The 10,615-nt window shown below is 41.6% G+C and overlaps 1 pseudogene; it reads right to left on the bottom strand.

Moving 5' to 3' along the window:
* Nucleotides 1-792: 792 nt before the first annotated feature.
* LOC102761736 lies at nt 793-2,019 on the bottom strand (annotated as a pseudogene).
* Between the last annotated feature and the right edge of the window lie 8,596 nt (nt 2,020-10,615).

A 10,615-nucleotide genomic window follows, 5' to 3' on the forward strand; every position in this document is an offset into this window, starting at 1 on the left:
CCATTTTCCTCTGATATGACCATACTGTTCTGTTGTCTATGGGTGTGTTTTTGTGTTTGTTTTTCTTTGCTTAATCCCTTCACCTTTTCCACACAGCCCCCTACCCTTTCCACTCTGACAGCTATAAGTCTGTTTCTATTTTGTTAGTTTATTTTGTTCATTGGATTCCACATAGAAGTGAACTTATGTTTTTAAACCGCTTTTAAATTTTCACCAGGAAATAAAAAATTGGTTGTTTGTTGGACAAATAATGTGCCAGGTGCTGGAGAAGACACCTGCCATTTTGAAATTTTGCAAGATAATGAGGAAGATGCAGTGAGGCCGCTGTAGCAGAGCCTGCTGTTGGCCACTGGTGGCATTCTCCTAGCCACCTGCAAGATAGACTACCTTCTCCAGCTTCCTGTAGTTACATGGAGCCACTTACCAAGTAGCCAACAGAAGGTCATCAAAAGGTTTGTGTACAAGTTTTTTGCTTCCTTCCTCCCTGTAGGTTGGGCTGGGATGCACATGTGATGCCTTAGAACTCTGGTAGGCTATCTTGGACTTTGAGGCAAAGCTACGTGCTGAGGATGATGGAGTGACTATATAGAATGAGCCTGAGGCCCTGATGACTGAGGGAAGCTGCCCTACTAGTCCCAACCGTTTGCCTCTGGGTGTGTTTTACATGAGAGAAACTAATTTCTGGTTTAAGTCATAATTGCTCAATGCAAATTCAAATTATTTTTTTTAGCATTTAAAATATTTTAATGAGAACATTCCTCACCATCTTTAAATAAAAAAGATGCACACTTTTTAATCTGAAACACTCTGGCATTCGGACTGAATTGCCTCCTGGTCCACGGGCCTTGGACGCCACCTCACTACTTACTCCCCAGTGCTCTGGAGGCAGGGGTGAGCCGTGGCCTCCTCTGTCGGAAGTCCTTGCAGCAAGCTCAGGGGTTTGATTCTTACCAAATGTTTAACCACTTTTAGTTTCTGCATTCACGGAAGGATGCTCTTAGGAACTTGAGGAGTATGAACTTTTTCTAATCCAAGCATCTTTATCCCATTTTTCCCCCAAAAATGGTTGTCTTTGTATTTTTCATTCTGCTTACAGGATATGAGAGTGCTGTGGATCCCGTATTTTCATGATCTACAGGTGAAGGCTGAAACGCTTCATCTGGGATTCTTGACTTGGTAAATTTAGTATGAATCCAATCTGTACAAATGGAGACTCCACACCTTTTGTCACAGTTTGTAGTCTACCTGGCAGGCTCTGAACTATTGAGTGCAAACTCCTGGCCCTGAGCGTGGTGACTGCTCTGGAGAGGCAGCGGTTGCTAACTGCTGTTCAGTCTGTACTTACCACTGACAGGAAGCTGAGCCTCGGAGACACCACCAACTGCTACACACAAACTCCGCCCACAAATTTATATTCTAACCAACCTAGCCTCCAGAAGGTTTTAAACAGTTATGAGGAATGTTAGATTAGCATGAGGATCATCAAACAACCATGGATTCCCCATCATGGGACATGGCATCTCTTTTTTACTGTGATTGATAAACGGGAGCATTTTAGAATACTCTGAGTTAGCACAGCATTTGAATATTGTTCCCTAGTTGTCCCCAAAAAAGATAAAGATAAAATTAGGTGGATTATAAGCTGCTTAAACAGCTAAAGAAAATGAATGAATGAAATTGAAAGGCAATATAGGCATTTTAGTTATTTGGTGTCAGAACTGGGTTTAAGTCTCAACTGCCAGTTAAACCATGACCCTGGGTAAATTAGAGAGATTATAGCCATCTGATCCATCTGGAGAGCATCTTCTAAGGGTGGGCCACATGGTTCAGAACCGTATTTTTGCCAACATCTTGAATGAAGACACAAAAAATTGCTGCAGCAAATATTGTGGGTTGGTTTGCTCAATTTCATCCCAGCCTCTTCCTGGTATGCAGAGCCTGGGAAGCCAAAACTACATTTTTTAGACTTCCTCACAGCAGAGTTCTGGATATGAATTACATTCCCTCTACTTGACGCATTCTTGGAAGATTTGAAGGATGAAAATGAAGCAGAGTGGTCCTCCTACCGACCCCCTTTGGATGACTTTCTTGCAAGCAAGGTCCTCGTGACGAAGCTTAGCAGCAGCAGTGTCCTAGGGCCCATTCTTGAGATTCTTAGGTTCTAAGGTTCATGTTCCAGGGCCAGGTCACCAGTTCTGTGAATGGCAAGATGCCGCCGAGTGGTGGCAGTGATGGGAGCAGCTACAGTATCAGAAACTTTCTGGTCAGGCTTCCTGATCTCCAGTGGTTCCAGGTATGAACGCATGCCGCTGATGGGTGACTCTACCATATTGTTCTGGGAGTTACTGCTAGGGGCCTGGTCTAAAACTTGTTCTCCCATTTATGCATAAGCTCCTAATTCCCTGTATTAAGTCTTTTTCCGCTTAAAATGCCTAGAAAAAGCATTTCTTACATTTAACTCTGATTCATAGCCTAGAGGCTAGGAGTCAGGAACATCTGAGAGCTAGACCTGCTTCTGTCATTCTTTTCCCCTTTCTGTGCTTTATTAAAAAAAATGATCCATGTCCTGGTTACTTCCCAGAATCTTGTGAAGTTACATGAGATATGACAATATTTTGTAAACCCTAAGTATACACTATTATGGTTGTTCTAAATGCTTACATGAAAGGACAGATACATGCTCTGAAAATGTAAATAAAATACAACTATAGACAATGGAGAGAATATATACAAACACTTTTTAAAATTTTTTGCATTTTATATATTTTTAACTTTTCAATAATGGTGGTAGAATAGGTGATTTTGCTGAAACTGTTGTATATATAATGCAAATTATACAAATGGTAACTGTGTGATGTTCTAATTCTATGGTTCTATGGTTCCTACCTTTCCTATATGAGCTGTGCCCCTGAATAACCAAATAACATAATGGGAGGGGGGCCCTCTATGGCTCTATATAGAAATATCCTAGCTAATAAATGAGGAGGGAGTGATAAAATTGGACTATCATCATTTTTCAACCCATAATGAACTGAATCAATCCAGACAATAGGCACTGATAGCTACCAACATCATAAAAAGAGGCAAACAGACATGTGTCTCATAACAAAGGAACACAGCTCACAATGAAGTAGTCTTGCCTCCAAAACTTATACTGAAATCTAATCAAGTCTCTCTATCCAATTACCAATATACGCAAAGTACATAGATCACGAAATAGCGTGTCATGGGGATGTAACCAGTAAAATCCAGAGTCTGGGAAACTCTACTGATCAAGCAGTCAAATTTTTTTAACAAATACATTTAAGGGCAGAGAGCAATGGAAGGGGAACCTGTAGAGTAAAAGGGGCTTTTAAAAAGTCTATTAAAGTTCATATTAAAATTTAAAAATACAAATAAGAAACTGAAGTATAATGCTTAGGGATGCACAGATAGGTGATAAAACATAAAGAAAAGCAAAGAAATGATGGCCACAAAAATCACAGTAAGTGGACACAGAGGGTTTCTTGGATGGCTGCCGAAGTTCTAGTTCCTCACAGGTGGGTTACAAAAGTTTGCTTACAATAATTTATTAACGTATTAATTTATTTTATGTGGCTTTCTGTATCTTATATTTTTCAGTTAAGTCGTATGTTGAAGATTGACAATTATAAGAAAATTTGCTGGTGTGGCTCAGAGGTTGAGTCTCGACCTATGAACCAGGAGGTTCAATTCCCAGTCAGGGCACATGCCCGGGTGGTGAGTGTGCAGGAGACAGCTGACCAATGATTCTCTTTCATCATTGATGTTTCTCTCTATCCCTCTCCCTTCCTCTCTGAAAACAGTAAAAAAAAAAATTTTTTTAAAGAAAGAAAATTTGCCTTTCCTAGATCCACTATATTTAGGATAACCAAATATCCATACTTGATACAGGAAATTTTTCTTTAGTAAAAACTTCCAGGTAATAAATGTGGAAAGAGGGATAAAATGACCAAATCAATACTTTACAATCCCTATTGATAAATAACCCAGGCAAAGATCAATAGATGAAATCAATAGGTAGGAGATGGATAAGAAATTGTATAGTGGAAGAATCAGGTCGTTGCCACCTTAACCCACTGATCAGTCTTAGCACTACTACTGATAAACATGGGACAAGCAGACACTGGGTAACTTCCGTTTACAAGAAATGCAGGAGATAGAGGAGCAAGTTAAATAATACCACAGGGACACAACCAGACTAGTCTGGACTCAAGAACATTCTCCACGACAACTTGAGAATGGTTTTCTCAAGTCAGTGGCATAAAGAAGTGGGGTGAGGAGGGCTGCCATAGGTTAAAATAGACTTAAGAGCCATAAAAACCACATGCCATTATGGCCTTGTTTAGAACATGATTGAAACAAATCAGCAGAAAAAAAGATGTTTTTGAGATAATTGGAGAAACTTGAATACGGGCTGGGTATTAGTCAATCGCAAGGAATCATTAGGCATAATAATAGCATTTCACTTGTAAGAAAATCTCAGTACTATTTAGAGATGCACACTAAAATGTGTAGAAGTGAAAACAGGATGTCTGGGATTTACTTTAAAATACTTTGGTAAAAGACAAAGGAAAGCGATAAAATCTTGGTAATTGTTTAGTCTGGGTATGACTTTATATAGATTTTTTTAAAAAAACTTCTATATATGTTTGAACATTTTTTTATTTTAAATGGCTTTGTGATTCTCTGTTCTAGTAAATAATATATTTAAAATATATTATTTAGCTTGAGCTCGTTTGGCTCCGTGGATAGAGCATCGGCCTGCAGACCAAAGGGTCCCGGGTTCGATTCCAGTCAAGGGCACTTACCTTGGTTGCAGGCTCCTCCCCAGGGCTCATACAGAAGGCAACCAGTCGATGTGTTTCTCTCACATCTGCCTTTCCCTCTCTCTCACACGGTCCCCAAAAATCAATGGAAAAATATCCTCGGGTGAGGATTAACAAAAATAAAATAAAAGATATATATATGTACATTACTTAAACGCCAAGCTCCTTTGGATGGTATTGATGGCATTACACACTCAGCTTCGAGTCCCATGAGCTGAAAAGAAGGCAGGGACAGCTTTCCTAAAAGAAAATCAGGGCTGTTTCCAAAAGAAGGGGAATCCAAGCCAGGCAAAAAAAAAAACCCAGAACAGATGTCCACTATTGTTCCCACAAAACTTTCTGAGCTTCATTTTACAAAATGAATTGAGACAAATAGAACCTCTTGTTTCCTGAACAAAGCACACACTCTGATGCCTCTGTCTTGCTCAGGATGTTCCCCTTTTTCTTTTTTCTTTTTTTAATGAATCATACTTCAAGTCTACCTCAACCACCCTCTGAGGGGGAAGCTTTGCCCCTGCCTATAAAATAAGAAGACTCCTGTGGCCTCTATGATAGTATTCTTTATACTTTGTATGTACAAGCATGTGTGTGTCCATATCCCCACTATATTGGAAGCTCCTTAAAGGCCCCGCCCCTTTCATTGTATGCCTCAAAGCACCAAGTCCAGTGACTTGTCTATGGCTGGGGCACTATCCTAGTTTGCTGAATTGAATTGCCACTAATGCTTTCAAATAGAGTTTCTCAAGAAAGCACAAAATATTAAGCTAAGACATTGTCATCCTTCATCAGAGCAATAAATAGAACATTTTATTATCTAATATCTCTTGCCTCTTTGAAGCCATTGGAGTAAATCTTAGATCCAACTTGTCTATAGCCAAGATGCCTGCTTTGAGATTTGTAGGGGCAGACTGAGATGTGTTTGCATTTTGAAATATGTTAATTTCTTTGCCAACCTCAGCAGATGGCCTCCCTGATGGCTTGTAACAAAAATTTTAACTGATTTGACAATAGCCTTATGGTCTTCCTGGTTGGATGCCAAATATTTGCATTAAACAAACCTTTGATTAAGCTACTATTTTATCGTGTGAGTCTGTAAATGGAAACATTCTCTTCCAATAAAAATATAATCTTTTTATATTTCTATTTTTAATTTGGTGATGAGTCGACTGTGGTCTTTGCAAAATTATGCTATATTAATATATATTTTTTAAATTAAAAAGTTCTTTTGTAAAGGAAGTCTTGAGTTAGGCGTGTGTTTGCATTTGCAAATCAGAAGTTCTTCTTTTTCTTGTCTGCGTGAGGTGGTCCTAAATAGGGGAAGTGGGCTTCACCTACAGGAAGGGAGGGAGCAGAAGGCTGACATTTCTTGAGCACTGGGGTAGATACCTTCACTTAACTGTTCCAAAAAGCGAAGGTCAATTTGGGGCTTTGAACATAATCACAAAGTGAGGGCGAGTCCCTCCTACTTCTCAAAGATCTGCTGTCTACCCCCAGGAAACTCCACTTCTCTGGAGCCCTCACTGTAACCTTCCTAAGTTTGCCCCTCTCCAGTGGTCTACATGTTTTTATCTCATCACTTATTTACTGATTCCTGGGTCCTTAGAACTGATATCTTAGGGAAGTTAGGTAGGTCACCCTCCCTCCTTGCTCAGATGGAAAAACAGGGTTTGGAAGTCGAGACCAGTACCCACGCTGCCTGGCTGTGGCCCAGTCCTTTTTCTGCTACAAATTCAGGGCCTCCCTGAGAAGGCGCAGGGGAGGTGAGATGAGATGAAGCAACCACACGTACAGTTTCCTGTGACTTGTAGCTCAAGCACCCTGAATGCTAGGCCTCTCCTCCTGCTGGCTGCTTCCCTCCACACTGCGCTTCTGCGTCTTGGCCTTTCTCCAACCACCTTTGTAACTGGACAGCATTACATGAAGTGTCTGTGTGCGTTGTGGGTGAGGACAGATCCCAGGGAAGAGACTTCCATGAAAACAAATTCATATTTGGTTCCTTTCCTCTATTCTAGAGGCAGAGATGCCCAAGCAAGGTGGTCTTCCTGCACAGATGTGCCTGGTTATATATCAGGCGTCTTCTGGAGAAGGGCTACGTCGCGGTCTGCCTGGAAACATGCCACCTGGCCTTCTGCCCGGGTCGCCTGCATCATCCATTCCGTGGCTCCTTTCACGAGGAAGCTTTGTCACTGGATGATTTCGCCTCCATGGTCCTGATTCCTTCAATGAATGCCCAGGATGTGGCATTCAACCTTGTAATGGTTTTCTTCTAGTTCTGAGTGGAAAATATCAGATAATGCACTAAAGCTAGGCTGTTCCTGAGCCCTTTAAGTCTTCAGGATGCTTGATACCAGGGACAAAGACATATATTTTTTCTATTCCCCCAAATTAACACTCATAGAAAAGATATGCAATAATTAAAACTCCCTTATTCATTGAATCTGCCAAGAGATGAGCAACTCCCCAGACGGATATCAGAGCCAGGCAAAGCGGCTGTCAGCTTGAGGATGGCATCTGTTGGAGCAAACTCCTGCTCTCCCTGGCTTCTTGATCCAGGCAAAAGACACAAAAAGTTGTTGCATTGGATACCTGCCTTGAGCTCTAGATCAAGGCAAAATGCCAGGGCTTACATGAGCTTCTGCTCCCCATTTCCTACCGTGAGCTCTCATTAGCAGACAGCAGGTAGGAGAGCACGCTTTCAAAACTGAATGGAAGTCAATGGGGGAATGATTTGCTTTACAGAAATCTGTTCTGCATGCAAGGTTCCGGGAATATCTTAAAATCAGGTCCATTACAGGTTAAATGCAACATCTAAATAAACCTCAGATCATCTAGCCAATGACATGTCTAGATCAGTGGTCGGCAAACTGCGGCTCAGTAAAGGGTGGCTTGCGAGCCACATGCGGCTCTTTGGCCCCTTGAGTGTGGCTCTTCCACAAAATACCGAGTTCTGAGCATGGGCCACAAAGTTTCAATCGCACTGTATGTGCGCGCCTGCACATGGTATTTTGTGGCAGAGCCACACTCAAGGAGCCAAAGAGCCACATGTGGCTTGCGAGCTGCGGTTTGCCGACCATGGGTCTAGAATGATCTTTAAAATGCTTCCCTTCCATCATATATGCATAGAATTATCTTTCTAAAAGAAGTAGGAAAAATGGAAATGTTAATAAACTAGAGGCCCGGTGCACTGATTTGTGCACTGATGGGGTCCCTAGGCGTAGCCTACAAGGATCAGGCCAGAACCGGCAGTCCAACGCCACCTGCCACTCCTCATCCTGGCCCCGCTGTACCTGCCACCACCGCCGCTCTGTAGGCTTGCTGCAGCTCTGCTGTGGTCTTCGGGCTGCTGGGGCCAGTCATGAGCCCTGAGTCTCGCACCCCTCAGTCAGCTTAGCAGCACTCCCACTATGGGAGCACACTGACCACCAGGGAGCAGCTCCTGCAATGAGCGTCTGCCCCCTGGTGGTAAGTGAGCATCATACTGACCAGTCGACCAGTTGTTCGGTAGCTTAGGCTTATATATATATATAGACTAGAGGCCCAGTGCACGAAATTCATGCATGGGTGTGTGTGTTCCTCAGCTCAGCCTGCACCCTCTCCAATCTGGGACCCCTCAAAGGATGTCCGGCTGCCCATTTAGGCCCAATCCCACTGGGCAGTCAGACATCAGTTGCCTCCCCTGCGGGCCTACGTCTCCCCCAACTGCCCTCCCCTGCAGGCCTGGGTGCCCCCCCAACTGCCCTCCCTTTCAGGCCTGGTCCCTCCCATCTTCCCTCCTCTGCAGGCCATCTTGTGTCCACATGGGGGCGGCCATCTTGTGTGTTGGAGTGATGGTCAATTTGCATATTACTCTTTTATTAGATAGGATTAGTTCATAGTTATGAAAATGTTTTACAATATTTCTGATGTTCAATCCCTTATTAATTTGCATGTAATTTTAAAACTTTTTATCGGAAATTTCAAACAAATATATAAGTTAAGAGAACAATACAATGAACCCTCATGTACATTAAACTCAAATAAGTTTCAATTCACAGTCAATCTCATTGAATTTGTACCCCAGCTTATTTCCCCTTGTCCTCCAGAGTATTTGAATCTCAGGTATATCAAAACAGTGGGGCCTTGACTTACGAGTTTAATTCGTTCCGTGACAGAGCTCATAACTCACATTACTCGTATGTCAAATCAAAAGGTGTGTCCTAACTGGTTTGGCTCAGTGGATAGAGCATCAGCCTGCGGACTGAAGGGTCCCGGGTTCGATTCCAGTCAAGGGCATGTACCTTGGCTGCGGGCACATCCCCAGTAGGAGGTGTGCAAGAGGCAGCTGATCAATGTTTCTCTCTCATTGATGTTTCTAATTCTCTATTCCTCTCTCTTCCTCTCTGTAAAAAAATCAATAAAATATATTTATAAAAAAAAAGTGAAAGAGTGAGACACGTGATGCTGGCCTGATGTTATGGCGTTCACTGTGATGTTCGCTGTGCCAACTAGCGGTGGGGTATCTGAAGCTGGCTTGTAACCCGAATTTTAGCTTGCAACTCAAAGCAAAAAATTGGCCAAGAGATGGCTCGTATCTCGAAAAACTCTTTAGTCGGGACACTTATAAGTCAAGGCCCCACCTTATTTTAAATATTTCAACAAGCTGTAACCAAACTTCTCAAAAAAGACTGTTTAGATCACTCCTGATTTTTAGTAGTCAGCAGTTGCCTAAAATTTTGATAGTTTTTGTAAAAATAAGCACACATTTATTATAAATTTCTTTACACTAAGACTTAGGTACTTCATTTGTCCATCCATTTATTCATTCATTATACATTCAGAAAAACTTATTAACTGCTTATTATACATTCAGCTTATTTGGAATATGAGATTTATTGGGATGATCACTCTAACTATATAATGTCTAATCACTGGGGTGTATGTTTGAAACTAATCTTGTATGTCAACTATAATCGAAAAATATAAAATGATTTAAAACTGAAAAAAATGCAATAAGAGAGATTTCTGTCTTCTTGAGGAGTAACACAGTGCATGCCTTCATATAGATTAAAGCTGAAGCAATCTGTAGTATCAATGAGGTACTTTGGGAGAGAGTATCAAAATTAAGTTAGATTAAAGCAAAAATTGCATGCAGTTTTTCAGTTTTACCACTAGGTGGAGAACTCATCTTCTCACCAATATGAGCGAGACCAATCTCCATTGCCTGCTTTGAGGAAAGCTTCATGCTAGGGGCTGCAGATGATCAAAATGAAGATTCAGATGATACTTTAAATGCTCCTATAGTCTAGTGGGGAAAAGACAAGACCCCAATAATTGATATTTCAAAGCAGAATATAAATATCAAAATACAGACAAGAAGTTCTATGGAAAATAAAAAGAAAGAATAACTCCAAAAAGAAGTTTTTTGGATGAGGTAGTACAGTGTTTGAGTTTTGAAGTTCAAGTAGCATTTCAACAGTCTGGGTTGAAGAGTGCTGCATAAACCCACACAGAGGCAGAAAGGCGTGGTAATGTGTCCGTGGAACACCAAACAGTACAGTTTTCTTAGCGGGGATAAGACAATATGTAGTTTAGAACTATATTGCTTTAAATGTGGAGAGGAAGAGATTATAACTAATTCAATCAGTGATGTGGGAGTTGGGCAGGGGGGATGGATGGCTGGTTTCTTTGAGGCTCCAATCAATGATCCAGGCTCTTCTCCAAATTCCTTCCTCAGGCAGAGTTGGGACTCCCTCCTCCCCATCAAGGGCACATACCTCAGTTGCAGGCTC

This window comes from Myotis davidii, unplaced genomic scaffold, assembly GCF_000327345.1.
Source record: "Myotis davidii unplaced genomic scaffold, ASM32734v1 scaffold508, whole genome shotgun sequence".
NCBI classification, from domain to species: Eukaryota; Metazoa; Chordata; class Mammalia; order Chiroptera; family Vespertilionidae; genus Myotis; species Myotis davidii.